Below are 24,389 nucleotides of genomic sequence, written 5' to 3' on the forward strand. Positions count from 1 at the left end.
GTGCTCTTTGACTGTGACTAATCTTGTTGTGTGGCTGCTATATGTCTGTATGACAGTCCTTATACACTGATTGATAGTTTTCTTGAAGTTTTTGGCTATCTTTAATAGCATTAGAAATATGACTTCATGTCAAAGCATTCTTGATTGGTAGGGAAATGATCTTCTTTGGCTCTGAATATGACTGTGTATGTTTGTCCATTTTTGTTTGGGACTGCGCCTTTCATAAGGCCGCTACAGATTAAGACTTTGGAATATTAACCTTTGCGACAATGGTTTCCAACTTCAAACTCAGTTCTCCTTGCAAAACTTTGACTGTCTTATAACTACTGTCAATATCAAACTTCTCTGTCTCTGTGATTTAACTTTTTCAAAAATAACTATGAACATAAAGATTCTGACTGTCTTTCTAACTTTGTCATGTGATTAACCATTGAACAAAGAAGAACCCTCTCCAAAATATTAAAACCCTTATACTGTTGTTTGGATGCATATTACTACTCTATGATATTTTGATTCTCTATTATCATACAGTCCTAGACCTTGTGTGAGTTGCTATCTATTATTCTGAGATGGTTATGAGGATTGCAACAACACTTGGTTTTCTTTGTATGATTAATGACCTCTATAGCTTTGTTTGACACTAACTCTGTTCTTTGGGTAAATTTGACCTAAATCTACTCTATAAAGCTCTATCAATGCCTCTTTCTTGACTTCATTGGTTACTATTTCCTTTGCACTGTGACTCTTTTGGAACTGTGACTTGGCTGCCTTACAGTGCCTTGATTCCTTGAGGACTCTAATGATTGTATGGCCTATAACATGCTCCTCTTACTAGTATTTCTTTGGAACTTGCTTACTTTTACCACTGATGGTATGTCCTTACGTTCTATATTACTGCTCTTACCCTTGTCTTAAAATCTTACCTCTCCTCTTTTTCCTTGAATGCAAATTGTCTGATTGATGTGATGCTAATGACTACTCTTAATGACTAAAATAATGTCCACCCCTGAAACTGCTCACTGTGTTGATGCTTCATAATGCTACTACACTTTTGTGAGCCTGTGTTCTTTTGTGCCATGATAGTGATTGGTAGTTTAAAAAATTGATATTCACATCTTCATACTCCTCTTTCACTATTTTACCCAAAAGACTCATGATCATGGTTGACCTTCTATCTTTTATCCGTCATTCTTGATTGGTATTGTGTACTGTCTTGTATAAGACCGTGGATGCATTCTCATGTGATTCATCTTCATCATTGGTGATCTTGGGCTGCTCTTATAGCTGTCATAGTGCTTTAACCGAGTTATTTGCAATATCACTGTATTTGCTCTTAAGAATCATACTTATTTTGACTTTTCAGATCTCCATTAATAAATGATATAAAGAATTTTGATCGAGTTGATATAAAGGCTTTTGATATAGGTCTTTCTTGAGATTATGCCTTTGAGGCCTTGGAGGATGACTATCTTACCTCTTTGATGATATCAAAACATCTATTGAATATTTCTTGCATCCTGAATCACTGTCATATGAGTTTTCCTTAATGAGGATTGTATTTGCACCTACTAGTACACTCACTGTCACCTAATAAGTTGATCCCATTATGTGTCAGTGTGTGTGCTAATAGCTATAGGTACTTGTTTATTTGATAGCTCATATAATGATTGATATCCTCTATCTAACTGTTCTGGAATAACTACTCAGTATGCTGAGCTCAACCCCTTCAGGAGTCCATTTTAACCCACATACATGATGGGTATGAAGTGAAAACCTATATCTGCACATGAATCAAACAAGCTAGATAAAACATGATACTTGTTGTTTTCTCATGGCACCTTCTTTCTGGACTGATTCTCTTATCTCTTATATCTGATATATTGATAGCTCTAGACATATGTTTCGGTATCTCTATGCAAATACACTGTATATTCTATTGAGTTTGAGCATGACATTATGGTTATCCTCATTGGTCTAATCATCATTTTTTAAAATCTCTTGCAGGTACTGATGGACTAGGAGTGAAAAGAGCTGAAAATGGATGAGTTGATGAAGATCAACCACCTCTTCAAGTTCAAGCTCATCATTCCAGGCAATGGTGGGTCACCCTTATGTCATCTCATTATTTCTTATATTTATATAGTTTGTCTACATAGATGTATGAGAATATATGCCTATAGCTTAGTTGGCTATTCCAACGGCTTGTGTGGGAAACATTACACATTCTTGTCAATAAAAGAGTTGTTTTTATGCAATCTTTTTGTTGACATTTCTTGAAAATTACCTGCATAATGAAATGACTTCAACTTTGAAATCATAATATGCAAAATTGAAGAATTTGTTAAAAAATTTGTGTGCCTTTCTCCAATTGCAATGTGTAAGGCCTATTTAGGCTACCAAAATTTAGCTGGTGCAAAATTTTGGTAACAAAGACTTCTCTCAATTATCTCTCTATTCAGGATGAACCATTGGAGGATGGTGTGGACTATTCTCTTAATATATTCCTCTCCCATGAGGGTACCTTGGTTAAAGAGGATGATATTATGGTAAAAGAAGATGAAATGAATGAGAATTATTTTGATAAAAATTTATCTTCTACTCATTTTAATAACCTTCACCCTAGAGATGAAGCATTAATTACATATGATAGTCCCTTTCCTAATGTTTTTCTTAATCACATAGATGCCTTAGAGAAAGAGGATGATCTTATTTCCCATCATACTAATGTTTCCAATTCTCTCTATCTCCCAAAAATGAAATGCCTAACAAAGATTAAATTAATTCCATTCATGTTGCTAAGAAAGGAAATATTATTTCTGATTATCATGTGGTGCCTTCCACATATAATAATGAAGTGTTTACTTTGGAAACTGACTAAAACATAAAAAATGAAGCACAATATGAGTTTTAAGTTCCTACAAACATAATGGTGGGTTCATTGTCATTCATGGTGCTACAATCTCAAGTGCTATGATACATAGTGAGAAACATAATAGTTCATATATTCTTGTCTCTATGCATGGGGGGCAAGAATATTATCTTTCCACTTTCTAAGTTTTCACTATTTTCTTTATCGATTGAATTATTCATAACTTGATGTCCTTTCTTTCACGAAATTATTCTTCATGCGAGCACATGTTTGTTCCTTGGTTAGGACCCATTCTTTGTTTGAAACAATATGTCTCTTATGAATAATCTCTTCTTAGAGGAGTTTGTGATCCTTTCTCTCTCTCATTCTCTTTGAAGATTATCGCTTCTTTTATGTCGCATTCTTCACAACTTGATGTCCTTTCTTGCATATAACTATCCATCATGCGAATACATGTCTATCCCTTATTAGGACCTATTCTTTTTTTGAAATGATATGTCTTGTAAATAATCTGTCCTAAGAGGAGTTTGTGATTCTTCTTCTCTCTCTTTCTATTTGAAGAATGTCTCTTCTTTTGAGTTGCATTTTTCATAACGTTGTGTCCTTTCTTGCATAATATTATCCTCCATCCGAGTACATGTGTGTCCCTTGTTAGGATATATTCTTTGTTTGAAATGATGTGTCTCTTATAAAAAATATCTTTCAAAGTTGTGCAATTCTTCTCATTGTCCTTACACTTGGCGGGCAATAATTTCTTTCTCTCTCTCTCTTCCTCTCTAAGGATCTATTGTTCCTTTGTTGAGTTGTATTTTTTCCATTCATTGAGATTTGCAACAATTAAAAGTGTTCAAATTGTATATAGTTTGGTAGACTTCTCAATGACAGATAATACAACTTTCATTCCTATTGTTTCCTTGTTGCCTCTTATTTGATGGTTTTGATTCATTGACATGCCTACTAACACACATCATCACATAACATTAAACATTTACATTGACTTATTTCTCCATGCATAAATTTTATTCAAAATGTCTCTCTAGAGATTGTAAGCATTTGTTTAGAGGTGGAGATTATTTTGATAACCATAGTAAATTTTATGGTATAGCCTTTCTACATGTAAGGTTATTTTTCAATTAAATTTAGTAACTTATTGTTTGTTATTGGATATAAATCTACTTAACATGAATACATCAAACATCATGGATGGTCTCTATTTTGGAAATCATGCATGATGCTTGCTATTTATATTATATATTTGGCACAAAATATTGTACAATACAACTATTCAATCCATGCTAAATAACACAAATACATGGTTATGTTTTCTAAAAATACATTGAATTGAATATTGCTATACAAAACCTAAAATATGACGCAATTCCTCTTAAAAAGTTACAATTCTCTAGGTTGACCTAATAAGGTACTTACCTCATATAATTACTTTTCATAAGTGGAGTAATGCCTTTAGCTAGCTAAAGAACTATAAGCTAACTTGATAAGGTACTTCCGTCAAAATAAGTACCTTAGCTAAGTACAATTATAAATACAAGTTGTATATAGAAATATTTTCATATGCAAGCTACATTGAAAAGCTTTGCATAATTTAATATTATACACAACAATTGGGAAAACTTGAATGGGACGTGGACAACTTGGGTTTCCCATAACTTAACATCTTCCCAAGAAAACTTGGAGGGCCTAAAGAAAGTAACATTAATAAATTGAAAGTTCATAGTATGCTCCTTAGGGACATTTTGACAACCCAAAAAAATCCTACACCTTGGAAAAGTGATCACTTAATGAGTCACAAAACACTATTTGCTTCCTTCTACATGGTCTTTGGTTTTTGGTGACATAGTCAAAAAAAAAAAAAAAAAAGAGAAAAAGGTGTCATCATATTTTCCCACTTTAATGTTTGTGAGGGTGTATGTAAATATCTTTATTTACCTTTGTTTTTTGAAGGCAGATAATGGTTCACCTTGGGTGCCTAATATTCCTCTACAAACAGAAATTTCTAAGAAAAAATTGTTCCATATGTAGGACTACCAGTCTTTGGTGTAATGGGTTCAACACATATATCTCTTCTTACTAAAACCTTCAATATTTTATTGTCTTGATATATTCTTACCACCCCTTAATAGGTTCTTGATGAACACTATTGAACAACCATTTGTATTAGAATTAAGAGTATTCATTTGCATCAAATGATGACTAGTTTGGAATGAGATTTCATAACTAACATGTTTTTATTCTTATGAATATCATCTCAATATACAATTATAATTTTTTGTTTCCTCATCTAATATGTTCATGCAATTAGTTTATCACACTCTATGGTGACCAATTATAAGTTTAGTTACACACCATTTTTTTTTTTAAATTTCATTGTAAATTACTTTTCCAATAGCTATTAAGAATGTATTTTGTCCATCTATTTACTTCATTCCAAAATATACCATGTGTTTCTTTCATTTAGCATATTATGTTCCACTAGAATCTAAATCATGTCCCCTTTATGAATAATATAATATGAAATTTTAGCTTTTATACCCTTTTTTAATTTTTTTTTACTTACATTAAATAATTTTTCTCCCATGATAGTGGTCTCTACTAAAAACATATAATAAGTAATATAATTTTTTATTTTTTATTTCAATTAAACTTTTTATTGGTTTTTTTAATTTGAATGATAAAATATTTGGCCTTCGTCATAATGCATGCTCACGTATCTTTAATATATTATGGCTATTGTATAGGGTTTACTTCTCTCCAAAATTCTAATCTAATGTATTCATGTAGATGTTACTAACACATATACATGTATATATGTATATACATATGTACACAGGTTTTGGATTATGTTTGTTCCTGTTAATATATAACTTTGTATATAGATATATTTGTTTGTTTGATTAGGTTATTTATATATATATGTTCGAGTCAATATATGAAACTTAGTAATAGTATGCTTTAACTAGTCGAACTAGTATGTATCAAATTGGTTCAATATAAACTAAGACTGAAACGAATGCTGGAACTGGCTCAGCTACCCTTGCCCGTCTTTCCTTCTGGTGTTCCCTGTGATGGCGATTCTTCAACTTAACCTGGGACTGTCTATGTATTTGGTGCTGGAGCGGATAGGTCAACGAATATATATATATATAATCCTTATAATGAACTTACAATTGATTTCCCCACAAATTATAAGTGCTTTACAATTGATTTCCCCACAAATTATAAGTGCTTTGATTTATTTCAATTGTTTATATATTGTTGCGAAGACGGATGCGATTGTTTATTAATATTGATTTAAACTTTTATTATTAACTCAAAATTTACAAATTAACTTTAATCTATGATGAAGTTATAATGGTTTCTTGAAATAATGCAAGAAATTACATTGATAACAACAATCATAAGATTACCAAAAAAAAAAATGAAAATAAAAGCCATCAACAGCCAACTAACTTCAACCAGAAGAAACAATAACCACATCCTTTGAGATGACAAATACATAGAAAAACCTCTTCCAAAGAGACAATACAACACAATAAAAAGATAGTGATCAAGCTAAAATATTCTTTTGTAGAACTCTTCATATTCACCATTTGATTTATTTTCATTTAGTATATTCAAACAATTGTTGATTTGCTTTCCCAGATTAAATTATATCTATTCAGTTTGATTTGCTCTTCGTCTCATGTGCGAATAATGAACAGTACTGTAGCCACATATTGCGGTGGCCGAATTATTGAAACTATTTCAAATTTAATTTTGTTGAAAAATAATCGATTGATAACATAGCCAGCAAAGAAAAGCTCTTTATTTGTTATTAAAAAATGGAATACATATTATTTATATATATATATATAATAAATATAAATATGTTCAGAGTTATCTTTTTGGAAATGTTTATTTTTATTTTGAATCAATTTTATATCTTAAAGTCAAATAGACCCCTCTAGAAGGATATATGTCTACATATTTTATATATATTACAAACATTATATAAATATATATAAGTTAAGGTTAGATTACGATTGAACGTAGATGTAGGGTTTAATTCTAGGTTTTAATTACAATTAGATAAGGGTTTCATTGTGGTTACAAATAGGGATTCAAATAGGATTAGAGTTTAGGAATAAAGAATGGTGTTATGGTTAGGGTTCTATAGTAAAATTTGGCTTTAAGGTTAGGGTTAATATTTAATTGGGATTAGGGTTAAATTATGGGATTACTGTTGAATTGGGATTAGGATTTGAATAGAAGTATTGTAAGGGTTGTTGAATTGGGATTAGGATTCGAATAGAAGTATTGTAAAGGTTATTATCAGAGTTTAGTTAAGTTGTATTACAATTAAATAAGGGTTCAATTAGGGTTATAAATAGTGTAAGGATTAGAATAGGCTTAGCGTTTGAGGATAAAATATGTTGCTAGGGTTAGGGTTTAATAATAAAGCTTGAGTTTAAGGTTAGGGTTAATATTTAATTAGTGTTAAGGATACCACTTAATTACGGTTAGAGTTAATGTTTGATTGAGTTTAGTGTTAACAATACCTTAGGGTTTAGGTTGTTCAAGATACGATTTTATGCATGTTATGATATATTTTAGGGTTAGGTTATTCTTAGGGTTCAAATAGGGTTAGATTAGGGTTATTGTAAAGAATAGGATTATTAAAGTTACTCTTCTAGGATAAATCTTGGGTTTAGGGTTAAGGTTTCGGCTATAGTGTAAGGTTGGAGTTAAGGTTAGGCTAGGTTTAGGGTTAAGGTTATGCTAGGGGTAGGGTTTAATTATAATTAGGATTAATTATAGGGTTAGGTTTTTGCTAGGATTCAATTAAGATTATATTAGGGTGAGGGTTAAGGTTAGGGTAAGGTTGATGTTAGGTCATAATAAGGGTTACTATTCTAGGAATATCTTTTGGTTAGGGTTGAATAAGGATTTGATTTATTATTACAATTCAATTAGATTTCAATTAGTAAAGGTTAGGGTTAGTGTTAAAATTTGAATGAATAATTGTTATATCAATTCATCATAGAAAAAACAATGACTATTTGAAAAATATACATTTATTAAATATGTTTTGTGTTTAGACATTTGGACAATCCATTTTATTTTAGAGGAATACACTATAATAAAATTTATAATAAAATCTAACTTGCATGATCAATGTAGCCAAATCTATTATATTGGTAGGATTGTAATAAAATTATAAGCCCAAATTGAGTTTATGAATAAAATTATTAACCTAGATTTTTTTTTAATTTTTCTAAATCAAAAAGTTAAAAACTATATATTATTTTTGAAATATTTGTGTAACTCAACTAATAGTAAATAAAATATAAATACAAAAATGACATCTATATGATAAATTACAAACTTTAAATAATAAATACATTATATAGAATCTGACTTACATTATATATAATCTAACTTACATGACCAATGTAGCCAAAGCTATCATATTGTTAGGATGATAATAAAATTATAAGCCCAAATTGAATTTATGATTAAAATTATTAACATAAAAATTTATTGATTATTTTAAATTAAAAAATTTATATTATGTTTGAAATATTTTTGTAGGTTTGTATTTTTTTTTAATTTGGAAACATTAAATTTTTATGAATCAAATTTAGAAATAGTAAACTTTTTTGATCTTTCTAAATTGAAAATAAAAAATCACATATTATTTTTGAAATATTTTTGTAGGCATATAATTGTATAAGAGAACCACAAGCCCAACCAAAGATCAACCAACTTCATAACTATCCATATCCTCAGCAAAGATCTTATGCAAGTCCTGACAATAATTCGGGGAGAGATGCTCCCAACCCTCAACTTTCAAATCATCACCATGTTTTGAGGCCCACTTAGAAAAACAATTTGCTGCTTTATTCCATTCACAAGGAATGTGGATGAAAGACACCTTCTCGATCATAGCACTAATTTGTAAAATCTGGTGAACAATCCCTGCCAAGTACCAATTAATTCCACTCACCTGCTACTCAATAAACAGGTTAACAATAATCTGTGAGTCCGATTCATAGATAACATTGTGCCACCCCAACTCAAAAGTACACTCCAGGGCATAGAAAATTATTAATCCCTCCATAAAATTATTAGACTATTGCCCTTTATGCACCGAAAAGAAGAAAACCACATCCCAAATACAATCCCTACCAACACCACCAATTCCAGCAGTACCCAGATTACCCCTAGAGGAGCCATCGGTGTTAATCTTCATGGACTCATCCTGAGGGGGCCTCCACCTTCCCACCCTTTGAACCTTCTTCATAGCACGCCTACCTCTCCTGACACAACTTGAGATGAGAGACATCTCCTACATTCCCAACCTACTCACAATATCAACCTCTCCTCTATCCAAAGGAAAATTCAACTCACATTTATCTTCCTCTGTCTCCCAGATTATTCCAACGATTCCATTGCACACTTGTTGAACTAACAGTCTGACCTCCCTAAAGATCCTCCTATTCCTCTCTAGCTAGATCTACCAAAGTATGAAATGGACCCAATGTGCAAGTGGCCCGAACCTCTCCAATCTAAAATCTTAGAGCCTGTGGACCACCCCCCACCAACCAAAAAACTAGAAACCATAAAGTGATCCACCCTCTCCACAATCCAATACTCCCCTATCCTCCTGTTGTTCCAAGTGAACAGACCATTACTAGGCTTAATATCAATAAGATGCAAGGTTGATATACTATCCTGGAGAAGGAAGGAAGAAGGTTCCAATCGCATAACACCACCCTTCTTCTCACTCAACTCTAAGATGGCATTCAAATCACTTGCCATAATCCATAGATGAAAAGGGAATAACCCTCACATAAAAAAAATATGAGACCACAAATTATGTTTTCCCTGAAGATCGGTGGGGGCATAAATATTAGTAAACACGATATATTCCATAGTATCAAGACTAGAAGAAACCCACCATATAGGACGAATCCTCAAGGGGTTCCAAAGATAGCCCACCCCTCCAGAGGAGTGAAATGCCCCAATACACTGATACTCGCCTCTCCCCCATAGATTTGGCACAAGATCCAACATACTTTCCATGGATAGTTTAGTTTCCTACAAGAAAAGGACATCAGGAGAATGAGTCCTTATCAACTCCTGAACAACGCTTTGTCTAGGGGCACTGTTCAAGCCCCTCACATTCCATGATAGCACAATCATTTTGGGGGATTAGAAAAATGAGAATCCAGAGTCTTTACTAACCCCGACTCAACCAGATTCTCCCCCATCAATTTGATCTTATCCAAGTCCTTCTTTCTGCCAACCTTCAAAATCTTCTCCATTGCTCCCTTTTTAATGTCTTTTTGATGAAGACCTAGATGCAAGGAGATCTTATTACTTTTGACCCCAACAGATTCCAATTTATGTGTTGCAGGAGAAACATCCCCCCCAGCGAACTTCACTTCAGCACCAAAAATGGGTCCCAACTGAGCCACTACTAGCTGATCCATCTCCATTTGCTGGCTCCCAACCACCTGCTAAACCTAGGTAGAATCCCAATTCACACTATCAAGAGAAAATGCTAATGCACTTTGATCCAAAGGAATTAACCCCATATTCACAACTTGCTAGCTAAGGTCATCCAAGGTTTCAAATCTATTAAAGGTATCCTCCTCTTGTCTGTTCTGCAAAGCCCTGTTTTGTCTCCGATTCCTATTCTTTGTCTTAACTAGGACAAAACAATCAACACCCACCACCTCATCAGACATGGCAACTTTTCCTTTATTAGCCCCATCTAGGTTACAGGAATGTTGTTGAGGTTGACGCACAACCAATTTATACCTAGGGAACTTGCACTATAAATGGCCATACCCATGACACAGATGACACCGAAATGGTAAAGTCTCATAATCCAACTATTGAACCCAAGAATAAGAGCCCACACACATATCTATAGCATCTGCCAAAGGCTTACTAAGATAAATCTCAACACATATATGAGCGAAAGTCATTACCTTTCTCCCCAAGGTTTTCGATGAAGATCCAACTAGCTTCCTAGGCAATGAAGCAAGAATTTGCAACACATCCTCTTGACAACATTCCACTGGGAAACGTAGTAAATGAACCCACACTAGGATCCTATTTGGGAGCTCCTTCGAAGGGTTAAACTCTGCATGCCAAGGTTTGATGAACAACCCCACCTTGTTATAAAAATATGGGCCTCCTTCAAAGATCCTATTGCGATCCTCCATGCAATTGAATGTAACCATGAAGTAGTTGTTTGCCAACAACATAATCTCCATTTCCCCTTCTGGCGCCCAAATCCTCTGAGGCCAATTCTCTAGAAACTGAAGAGAAACCCTCATCCCCAAAGAATTGCAGTAAAGAGAATGCTTTGAAAAATATTTCACATCCTCGGCAATCATCTCTAGTGGAATTACCAGTTTAGGCCTCTCTTTGCATCTCTCAAGGCAATCATTAAACTTCAAAATCTGGGATCCATTGGACACACCTTCACCAGCAGCCCCCAAGTCAGGAGCAGAGAGATTATTATCAAAATTCTTAACACCATGATTCGGATAATGCGAACCCATGACTGCACAAAAATCCAGGCTAGGAGAAGCCCTCGAGGCTTCCTCTTGAGAACTAGCCATCTTGCCCAACCTCAAAACCCATCCAACAAGAAAAAGAAGAAGAGCAAGCCCAACTCCCTGAAAAAACCCACTACACTCACTCAAACTCAACCGAGACTAGAGCCCGAGCTAAACCCCACCTCTCCCCACAAGGACCACACAACCCAATTGAAAATACTCATGCCAACACACCCACCACTCCAACCCATCGATAAGCCGCCACCAACCCCAACCGAACCTACAACAAACTTCACACCTCCCTGCAAAACCAAAACCTTCCCTCCCCTCTGCACATACCCAGCACACCCACGCACAATTTAGGACACGGATGCCCTAGCTCGGCTCCTACTAAGCCCACACATGCCATCCTCCCCCTTGGTGATGCCATTGATCCTAAATTAAAATATGTTATGATACATATATTTTATTATAGTTTTTTAATAAATAATTTAAAAAAAATTATAGTAATTCTTTTCTACATTATAAATTGTTTTCATTACATTTTTTATTAAACTATCAAGCAAGTTTTGAAGGGAACCAAAACCTTAATTACAAAATTTGCCACTATAAAACCATCAATAAACCATCAATAAATAGGGAACCAATCCACATAGAAATAGAAGAAAACACAACAAAACAAAAACAAAAAATTGCACCTAATTCAATTTATCTAAAGCTTCAACGACATCCACTTCAAGATGAGAAAGGCTCACATGCTTCTTCTTCATATCTTTGACATCTTGCAGAGCTTGATCCATTATCTTCTTTCTACTCACCCTAGTATGAATACATAGGACTCTTCCTTTCTCCTGAGTAACTTTCTTACCTTTCCCAATGACATCGATGTCGATGAAGAAATAATTTACCTCCTGAACCCTCTCAAATTTCTCAGTCATAACTCTTATCTTATCTATACCATAATTGTTAAACATGTAGCCAAAGTTAACAAGGGTTATTAAATTATCATTAATCCTATTGTAGCTCATCTCACACCTCATAATTATTCCATGAAAATACTCCATCATGTGTTGTATGTCCTTGACTACTTTTTTAAGTGATGCCACCATATTGTTTCCTTCCTTTTTTAGCCAATTTGAGTTCACGTCCTTCATGTTTTTCATATTATTACTGATCCAACAGATAGCAACATTGATCTCATTGATCTCATGGAAAAAATTCTTTTGTATTTTGAAAATATCAATAGTTGCATTCCTAGTCATAGTAGAAGATCCAAGGAACACTCTTTGTTTAAGTTTAACATGAGGGATTCATGGTTTAGGTCACGACGAAAAGGGGATCTCCCATCTCTACCAATATTAGGGTGAGACTCTTCTGAAATCCTCATACAATCCTAATCACACTCTTTAACAGAAGAGTTTGAAGAAGGAGTTGTAATATTCCCATCAATTTATTCCTCTTCTTGTTTCCTATTCCCTATATGCCCTATGAGATCAAAATATGGGTGACCTCTTTTCCTCTAGGGTTTTTTTGTGACCTTTTCTTATCCTCTTCCCAATCCCCATCAGAATCATTAAACTCATTAGTATTCCACCCCCTAACCTATGAGAAAGGGTAGTCATTTTGTTCCAAATTACAAAAGTCCCCTATTTTCGCAAATTTACCTTTCCTCAAAGAACTTTTAAAATGCTCAATTAAAATAAAAATCAAAACTTCATGCATAATGGGGATAGTTTGATTTTTTTTTATGTTCCTTAATGCCCAATTCCAAAGAAGATAACTTAAAAAAAAGGAGAAGAATCTCTATCCTTATGCCTAAAATGATTAAGAAGGGAAAATGATATTTATAATCTAGAAAATACTTACCATAGAGGGTGAAAAATGGCATAATTACCATCATGAATTCAACCCACAAGGGTTTGATGGATGCCACCTTGTAGTTGCCTCTATACTTGACTGACCACTTGCCCTCTTTGCCTTTGATGAAATTTTGGACCTCTTCATTAACAGACTTTCTATCTTTGAAAAAAATCTTCCCTTCCATGTTCAGCTCAGTTACTTTTGCAATGAGCACCTATGTGAGGTTAAATTGTTTTCATTATGTTTTTCACTTAATAATTTGCATACTCTAAAAGTGAAATTAAATAAAATACTTTCTTGAATGATTCATTAATATTTTTTACTCTCTCGAATCATGTTATAGTTTAATTAGCATTATGGTTCAAACACAATGCACAATAAATTTTAAAACAAATATAGTGACTCTTTTATACATTATAAATTGTTTCCATTATGATTTTTGTTAAAGAATCAAGCAGGTTTTGAAGGGATCTAAAACTCTAATTATGAAGAGATACCATCAAAAAATTATTAGCCTACCATCCATAAACAGGCAGCTAAAGTTAACCAGGGTTATTAAATTATCATTAATCCTTTTATAGTTCATCTCTATCTTCATAATTCTCATATCAAAATCCTCCTTCACGTGTTATATGTCCGTTACCAATTTGTGCAGTGATGTCACCATATTGCTTCCTTCCATTTCAAGCCAATTCAAGTTTAGGTCCTAAATTTTTTCAATATTATTCTTGATCCAATCAATAGCAACATTGATCTCATTAATCTTAAAGCTAGTATATTTCCATAATCCATGAAATTGATTTATTTTTTGCTTCTAGATTTAATTGTGTGAGTATTTTTTCATTAATTTTATGAAAAAGTACTTCTACATTATGCAATTTTCAATAGCTGCATTGCTAGCCACAACAAGAAGCTATGAGGGATTCTCTTTGTCTAAGTTTAACATGGGGGATTCATGGTTTAGGTCACGAGGAAAAGGGGGTCTCCCATCTCTACTAGTATCAGGGTGAAACTCCTCTGAAATCCTAATACAATCTTGATCACCCTCTTAAGAGAAGATGTCATGCCCATTTTTTAACCAAGTGAACATGACACAACACTAACAATTTTTTTTCAAACTTTAAAACAAATAACATGATATTTTAATGGAAATGCAATTTACAAAACATAAACAATTAAGAGATACAACAAACATAAATGAATTATACCATAGTTTACTATTTTTGCAAATATCTTTTTAATCACAACATAATACATTGTACACTTCAAGCAATAGTTGCAAATAACAAGTTACCATTACAATAGGATCAATTCATAAACATTAAATTAATGCTTTCATTGGTTCCCAACACAATATGTCTCCTTCTTACTAAATTTTATTTTGCATTCTTTCATGATGTGATTTCCTTGCCTTTTATTCCAGCACATGCAAGATGTCTATATGTCTAGAAGTTCTAACATAAGATCAAAGGATAGTTAGATACATGATTATCAAGAATCATTAATTTAACTAGATCAATTTACAAAAATCACTTACTATTTTGCATAGATGAATAGAAAATGAATAAGATAGGGAAGGAGTGGCAAGATCAATCAAAACTCGGACAAATAAGACCTAAGGGCCAGACCTAGTGTCTCGGGGGCTCATCAGAGATGGCCTTGCCTACGTGAAGGCGCAAAGACCTTGTAGGTCCTAAAACAAAGTACAACCCATATATTAAGAAAGTATAATAGTGGGTATGCAACCCTTTCTAGGGTCCAACTCCCTAGATAGTTTTCTCGTCAACTGCCACCCACTTAGGTGAAGCAAGAATGATATCTTAACTAAATGATGAAAAGGATCTACCCCCCATAGTCCTCACAAGTATATTATACAACTCCCCATGATAATAATGACTCCCAAATCATATAGTTACAATAAATATCTAATTACATGATTGTGAGGATATCCATGCAACATAATCATTAAGCCATACTAGTTCTAGGCTTTATTGACCACCCTATGAAATTTATGGCATCATAGGCTAGGGAAGACAACAAACTAGATCAACATCTTATACCTAGAAATCTAACTATCATATCAAACATGTAAAGGGAGTGATGGATTTTAAATAATCATGATTAATCTACATATGATGTCATGAACCTTTCGCATATGAGCTTTGTTTTAATGATATTTCCATCCAAATTGTGGTTTCTTTAATCAATAGCCTTACAAATGATTTGAATACTATTCCAATAACTTATTCAATCCTAACATTTGCAATTCAATAATAATCCAAAGCTATTGAATACTTATTGTCTATCTTTTACATGTGAAACTTCTCAATGCATCAACTATACATTAAAGTGAAGTTTTCTCTCCAAAGACCCCACCAAAGACTAACACTTGACCTACTTCATAAATGAATAAAATAAAAATATAATGTATTGATGCTTGGATTGGATCAACTAGGTTGCATAATATGAAATGTGAAATTCATTTAAGTGAACATTACCTTATCAAACTAAATACTTCCAATATTTCTAATTTGTATCCTTTGCCTCCTTCTCTAAATACTAAGATCTATGATATATATAAGTTTCTTTTTACAAAAGGACACCCTGACTACAAAATAAATGTCTACTAAATCAATCTCTTAATTATCATGTTTGACTACGAGTAAATGATTCTATTTGTGATAGAATATCCCAATAGTTCTAATGTTCTATTAGTCATTGGTGGTCCAATTGACCTCACCAACATACACTCCCAAAATAAACCATTAACCAATTACCACTAGATATACCCTTATGTTTCGATTACTTTATAATAATAGGTCTAACTTTAATTTAGAGCTCTTGAATCATTTGATCAATAAGCCTAAGATTACATAACATTTCAAAAATATGCTACCACGAAATATCAACAACTTAATACTAAGAAAATTATTAAACACTTAGTTAGTGACAAAAGAAAAGACATCATCGTCACTAGTACCTATCTGTAATCACAATAAGGAACACTATTTGTTTCTATTAGCTATAACCTTCAAACCAAAGTGGATTCAAACAAATTGGGAAACAATTCCTTACTCAAATGCATACTGCCTCAGCTCCTACATGTTTTTCTAGTTATTTGTCTGAGGAGCCCAAATATTGTCGACCATGCATTTTTGTTTTTTTACTACCATTAGTGTAATGTTCAGTCGACCACAGGGGAGGAATGATAAAGTTTGTTGTAAAAGAACAAGTTTCAAAACAATCTATAAAACAAAGAATGTCGTCAGCATGATCAGAATATAAAATCTATGGCATTAACCAACTCTATGGCCTACTTTAGCATTTCTTGTTATTTCTTTGGCTTGTGGTATCATTGGAATATACAGCTAAATGCCACAGGAACCAACTCTCTATGGTGATGACCTACTATTAAAGGTTTGTTTTGACGGTAAAATATAATACTAAATGATGAAATGTAATGTATCCATGTCGAGGAAAATTTCATTTGCAATGGGGTTACAGGCCTTTGACATCATGAGCTATCTGAAACACTAGATGTGTTATCCAAAACACCAGACATTATTGAGGCGTAAGAGTTAACGTGGCCTAATGTTATTAAACAGTATATTAAAAGTCGCATGCAAGTACCCCATCACTTCATTATCATCAAGAGAGGTTTAGTTTGCAATGGTACTCGTATTGAAATATCTTATTAAATGAAAGAGATGCTAACATATGATTATAGAAGCATGACAAGAAACATACCAGTAGCTATACACGGCAGGAGTAAATTGTTTTCCCTGGCACTGCCCATCTTCTTCTACATGCCTCACAAACCCCTCACTGGAATGTTCTGTCATGTACATCAATAATTTGTAGAATACGCAAAAATAGATTTGTTAGAAAGGCATGAGAACATTCAGGCAATTTATGATCCAGTAGATAATTATTTCAGTAGCTTTATTGCATTAAGTTTATTGTCTATTGTACATATCCAGAGGTTGTCGCTAGAGTGGGTATGGCTCCGTCATACTACCAGTTACGTGTTGAATCTTATCCGAGACCTCTTTGTTCTCCCCATTTATTTTTACTTACTTTTCTGACATGCTCTCTCTCTCTATCCATTCTCCAGAAGGGTTCGTATTCACTATGAAGAAGTAATCAACTCATTAAATTTCTTGACTTTCGTACCTCACCCAGGTGGCCTAGTTGAAGAATTAACTCAGAGAAATATTTAATAGAATTTAATACATAAATCCCAAATCTGAGAAATATTTAATAGAATTTAAAATTATACATAAATCCTAGCTAATACATAAATCCCAAATCTGAGAGATATTTAATGGAATTTAAAATTATAATCTAGAAGAAAATGGGACGATAATATCAGACTTGTCATTACGACTGATTATAGAGGTTGCCATGCCTCTTAATGGCATGGTAAGAACACATTAAATATATTGGATTATGCACGTACTCTAAGACCAATAAAGGGATGAAATTGTACCACCATAAGTGGAGACCGATACATTTCTTTTCGGCCACCCAATATCCTACAAGCCCATGTTTCGCATTAATTTCCCTCTTACATTGCAGGCTACGCACCCTCCATGTCTTGAAATTTTGGTCGTCTCCTCTATCTAGTCGCCGGTGTAAATGCCACCATTAAAATAATATATCGCCTCTTTACGTTATTCACATGTGTGTATATTTATACTTAAATACTCTTCCCATATCTCTATGGTCATTCCAATTAGATTTCATTTGACATAAAATTAAATATGGCTAGATTATTATTAAGTTTAAATTGTTTATTCATTCTAGTTTCCAAGAGAACTTTGAAATGATACAAGAGGGATTTTTTTATTATTAATTATATTAAATTCTTCACCTAAAGATTAATGATTAAAACTAAAGAAATGATTGAGTCATATAAAAAAAAGTAGACATAGGTTAGTTCTACTTCATTATAAGAGTTCCATGAAAACAATATCATTCAATTAATAGATCAAATAATGAAATGCTTGTTATTTATGAATGCACCCGCAATATAAATTCCAGCCCTCTTCGTGCCAAACAAAACAACAACATCCAAATGACTAAAGATATAAAATATAAATAAACATAATGCACCTTCCATATTTAAATCAATCCCATGTATCTAATAGTGATACAAGTGTCACCAATACTAACCCACATGAAAAACTCAAAGCACACCATACAAGTTTGATCTAAACTTGATAAAACACCCTCATAAAAGGATTGTGTGCGTATACTCATTGGATGATATTATTAGATTCCTTTTAGGAGGTGGGTGTTACTATTCTACCAATGAAGGGTATTAGTAATTAGTTCTTATTTATATTAAGATATTATTCATTAATTTTTTTATTCACTCGAATCATGTTATAGTTTAATGAGCATTATAGTTCAAGCATAATGAATAATTAGGTTTAGGGTCAAAATTAGGTTAGGGGTTGAGTTCCAATACGGTTCAATTATGGTTAGGGTTTATTTATGGTTGCAATAGGGTTTAAGTTGGAGCTAGTGTTTAATTCTAGGTTTCATTATGATTAGATTAGGACTTGATTATGATTACGGTTTGAATATGGTTAGGATTTAATTATAGTTAGATTGGGGTTTAAGTTGGAGGTAGGGTTTAATTAGAAGGTTGAAATTAAGTTTGGGGTTAAGTTACGGTTAGGGTTAAATTAGAATTAGTTCTAGGGTTTAACTCAAAGGTTAAAGTTTAGTTTAAGGTTAGGTCATGGTTGGGGTTCTATTTAAATTCATGTTAAGGCTAATGCTAGGTTTCAATCAAAAACATGGTTAGTATGACAATTCATTTAAGGTTGAACTGTGGTTAGAATTAGTTTTAGGATTCAATTAGGATTAGGGTTTAAGGATAAAGCATGGTGTGAGGATTAGGATTATATAATAAAGATTGATTGGAATGTTAAGGTTAAGTTTGATTCAGGGTTCTGGTTATGTTACCATTATAGCAACGCAAAATTGCTCCCTTTGCAATTTTGACCGTATTTGGGGCCCTCACCTTAGTGTTCTCATCCTCATGCTTACCTAGGACCGATTTATGCTTGTACCATCCAATAATGGCCTTTATACCACATTCCACCTTGCATTGCACCTCAACCCTGGCTCAAATATGGGGTAGGACTAGGGCATGGTGCCTTGGTCCTCCCTATTTGGGCCCCATTTTAACCCCTTTTCCCCATCTCAAATTTGAGCAAAAAATCATGCTCCATGTCGGCCTATGTTGGAAAATTAATGATTTTTCTTGATAAGAAAGTATTTAGGGATGCCTCCCCCTCTCATTTTGGATATGGGCAGATATAAGGGAGATATTGGGAGCACTACAATCAAGAAATCAAGAATTCAAGTATTGAAGTGTTCATCATCAAGCATTTCTAGAGGTCTTTAGGGCTGCATATTCTTCATGTATCATTCATTTGCAAGCATGTGTAGGGTTTTATCATTTTCATGCCATTCTGTACAACATATATGATTACATTTAAGAAGAAAAGCATCATTATCATTCATTGAAGATCTAAGGTATACCTTTCCATAATTTTATTTCAAGTATTTGTAATATTCATTCAAGGTTGCTTCCAAACTAAGCTTTGACTTAGGCAAACTCCTATTTTCAACCTATTTCCCCTTCTTTTTATATGCAGGAAAAAGGTACATAGTTTTACTCCTCAAAATAAGCTTCATTCACAAAGACAAATCATCCCCCTTTGGCATGCAAAAAGTTTGGAGGAACATTGTGATGTGCCATGGTCCCAACTTGTTAGGAGATTTTTTGAGGATCAAATCTGACTCATCTTATACTACTCAGTTTCAGGTGCACACAAAAATCCTGCATTTGTAGCTCATTATTTTCTCAATTTTACCTTCATTTTTCAACACTTTACCTATTTCAGCATTTCAACTCACAAAAGTGGATTCCCTTCCTCTTTTCAATGTAATGGTCTTAACTAGAAATATTTAATGGCTTCTCCCTCCCATGTTGCAAACCCTAAATCATCTTTTTACATTACATTTTGGTGAACCTGACTCCTTTTACCATTATTTCTTATTCATGTTCTTAGATCTGATTGCTTATGCAATTTAAAATTCAAGTTTTAATTTACAAGTTTGATTTCCTTGCAAATTTTTAAAAAATTAGAGGTTAATTTCACTAAAACCATAATTTTTTATTTTAAAATTGAGCTTGTGAATTACTTAATTTGAATTAACTGTTTCTGATTTGATTATTTTTCAATTTCAATATTTTATTTCACCTGCAAGTTAAATTTCACATTTAAATTTTAAAATTAAGTGATTTATTTCAAAAACCCTTATTTTAAAATTTTAAATTAACCTTGTGCATTTCCTAATTTTGTCTTAATCATTTCAATTTCAACCTTAGATCTAATTTTAAATTCAAGAGACTCTTTTTACAAAGCCCTAATTTTAAATTTAAATTTTAAAATTAAGGACGGTGAAAGGATGTTATTCACATAAGAACAAATAGCTAAACTATGAAATAAATTTTAAAAATATTCCTAGTCAATGTAATTGCGACCACGAGTCTTAAAGTTGTGATCGACTAATGTTTCACAAAGGCAAGTAAGATGAGATAAATTCCTTCTTTCACCACCTCTGGAAGGTGGGAGTACATTTGGAATTAATAGAAGAGACATTTTAATTCAAGTTGAAATGAGTAGTTGCCACTTTCATTGTGGTCGACATCACATGAATGCGACATAGAGTGTGCGAGGTGAATTGAGGTTATGTGCAGTTGTCTGATTTATGAGACTAACTTCCTACTGGACTATTGCATATGTGGTGCAGAGGTCTACATCATTACTTTGTTAGATGACAAAGTCTAGCACCTTAATTTACATGAGACTTGACTTGTATGTATAAATAAAATAAAATCTTCTCCCGTGTCCATGTTGTAGTTATAGATTTAATAAATGCGTATTCACTTGTTACAAGCCAATTTAGTCGGGATGTTATACTAAGGGAAAATCCTCAACAATTATTAAATCTATGGCTACGTGTGCTCCACCACCAGTGTAAAAGAAACAATGCATCTCTAGTCTTTGGAATAGTTCTAAATGACGGGTAGACATTTCGCGTGACAATACTCTCCCTCAAAGTGAAAAGCCTTAGCCTTGAGCCAAAAAACAACAATAATACTAATCATAAGAAGGAAGTCCACCAAATTATGAATGCTTAAATATACTTCTAAATATGGAAGATCGCATGTATAAAGGTAAGAAGGATATATATTTATAATCTCATTATCTTAAATTAATTCAAGAATTGAATCATCTCTAAGATTATTTTCAAATAAACAATTGCATGTGGGGTATATGAGAGTCTCTTAATGAAGGGATTAGAATCATATATATTTTACATCAGATAAATCTTTTCTTCTTATAAGATATATTCTAGTCAGCAATTATATATGTATAGTAAAAGTTAATAATAAATATAGATGTAAAGGTGGAAAATTATTTTTAGCCGATAGGCTATTCCCTGTTTGAGTCACTCGCTGAGAACTGTTTGCCTACGAACAATTTATCGAGCATGTTTTGTTGTTAAACTATAATTGTTTCCGACAAATTTACACCGCATTCTGGTCAAAAATATGTATAATATCTCCATCTGACCCCACATTTGGACCCTTCATGGCAACACAAGGTGCTTTACCTTATTTGTGGCCGATGAATTGTTAAAGCATCCTTGGATAAAAGGAGACATTTAGAAGTTACTCCCATTTAGGCACGGGTACTATGATCTTCAACCTAGAGGGTATGTACAAATTCTTGTGCCCTGAGCACCAACTCTCTCAAGAAACAATCAAAACCTCAATCATTTAAGAAAACTGAATCCAAGGGAAGGCCTATAAGAGAATTCTAAAGTTTAAATTATTTTTTATGATTAATGATGTATTTTTATATTCAAATATAAACATTTTAAGAAGGTCATACAGTTAAAAAGAAAGTGGTATGATTGTACCAACACAATGTGTACACTAGTCATATTATTGGATCATAGATTTCTCATTCATTACCCTAAAAACTAATGTTCAACCAAATCAGTCAAAAAGAAGCATGATCCTAAACTTTGTTTAAGGAGTTATCACTAGATATATATTTCCTCCTCTGGATCCAATTGCAAAGTTATGATAACATTGTCTCAACAAAAAATTCAACCCCAGATCTGCCAGCTTAAACTTAAGTTGCAACAATATAACCAATGTTGTGCATTTATATACAGCCTAAATTGACTTTTGGTAGATTTTATTTTGATTAACATAAAACATAGAACATACTTACTGGACAAACATTTCCTTTCCAATAGAGAGCACCCTGGTTATTTTTCTGAAAAGAGAGACTAGAGTGGCTGCCTTCACTTGGCCTCTTTTTGGTAGAAGTTTACCTCTCACTTTGCTTTTATGATTTCCACTGCCTTTCAATACATACATATCATGCATTCTCATCTTTTCTAACTCACTAATAACAATCATCTTTTGTCAATTTCCTTCTCTACACTCCAAAAGAAAAGATTTGTTTTTCTAAAACCCTATTATTTTGTCCTTGTATGTTATGACATAGAAACTATAAGCATTTTGAGGCCATTATAACTAGAAGAGATTCTTGTACATGTATTAAAGAAATGAGATGAATATGCATTGTTTTTTATTAGATTAGTAGGGAGATGACCTTGACCGAAAAGAGAAGCAGAGTTACATCATTAACCAAACACCAACTATAAAACAACTAGCAAAAAGGAACCAGTACTAATAAAAAATGGTCAAAAAATTTCCTACCCCTGAAACAATTTCTACGGATGCTAGTATCATACCCAATGTTAATAGCAGAAGTATCATAGTAACTATTATCATAAGCTATACTACTAATGATGTTTCCAGTATTATCTTTATCAAACATAACCAAGCTAGTATTAGTATAATTAATTGCCATAAAGTCTGTCAAATTGGGCAGGCAGGCCCCAAGTAACCGTCTAAAGAAAAACATAACAAAATGACCAAAATAGAGAAAACAAAGAGACCATTACTTCTTCTTTATCAAATTCCATTCCCGCTCAGTGTGCCGACATTTTGCTTCCATGTCTCATGCTGATCTTCTTCGTCCTCATCAGTCATCTCTCTTATACCTTTACCAGAAAACATGCCCAGGACCGCATTCTTCATTATCCCATCTGTGATATTGCAAAGAGAATTAAAAGTGTAACACAAAACTTTTATCTTACTGTCTTGTTCATCATAATTCTTTTCCAGCCTTGCAATTTTCTCCTTCATATCATTCAATTTCTCCTCAACAGTGTTGTTAGCTTCCTGGGTTGCCCTCAAAGGTTAACATGGCATTATTTCCATATCTTTAGAGGTGAGATAACTATTGTGTTCTTTGAAAGGAGACTCCCGTTCACTTTCTGATTTGTTGTTTTCTTCTTCAATTTCCTCTTCAATTTCCTCTTATTTGTCCAGGTTCTCATCAAGGCTTTTAGTCTATTGCTCCTCATCCACATTGACATCCTCATCCTTAGAGTTATCCTAAGAGTTAGCCTCATTTTCAATATCATAAATTTCAAACAAATTAGTCATGGTCCTATTTTTGTCAGTCTTGGTAGGTTGTTTCCTTTGTTTGTCGTGGAGTCTAGCAGACCTTCTTTCCCCTGAGCTGCTCTCAATTTTTCTTGCTATATTCCTTTCAAATCTTCCTCTTTCGAGTTTTGAATCTCTAGGTCAAAGGTAAAGCTCTTTTCAGAATAGTCACTACCAGACCTCTTAGCTTTCCTTGGGGTGTTTTTAGGCGTTTCATTTTTCCTCTTGTCTGGGGTTAAATTCAACAAGGCCAACTCAAAGGAATTATTTCCCAGGGACACAACAGGGCTTTGACCCATGCTTTTACCAGGACCAGAGAGGATAGATGTCTCCTTAGGGTTCTCAAAGATTAAACTGGGTTTATTTTTTGGGGTTTTCTTATAGGTACCCTCATGGCAAGAGACCGAAGCAATATGACTTGTCATGGGGGTATGACCATTGACATATTTGTACATTAAGTAAATTA

Source organism: Cryptomeria japonica, chromosome 9, assembly GCF_030272615.1.
Source record: "Cryptomeria japonica chromosome 9, Sugi_1.0, whole genome shotgun sequence".
Lineage (NCBI taxonomy): Eukaryota > Viridiplantae > Streptophyta > Pinopsida > Cupressales > Cupressaceae > Cryptomeria > Cryptomeria japonica.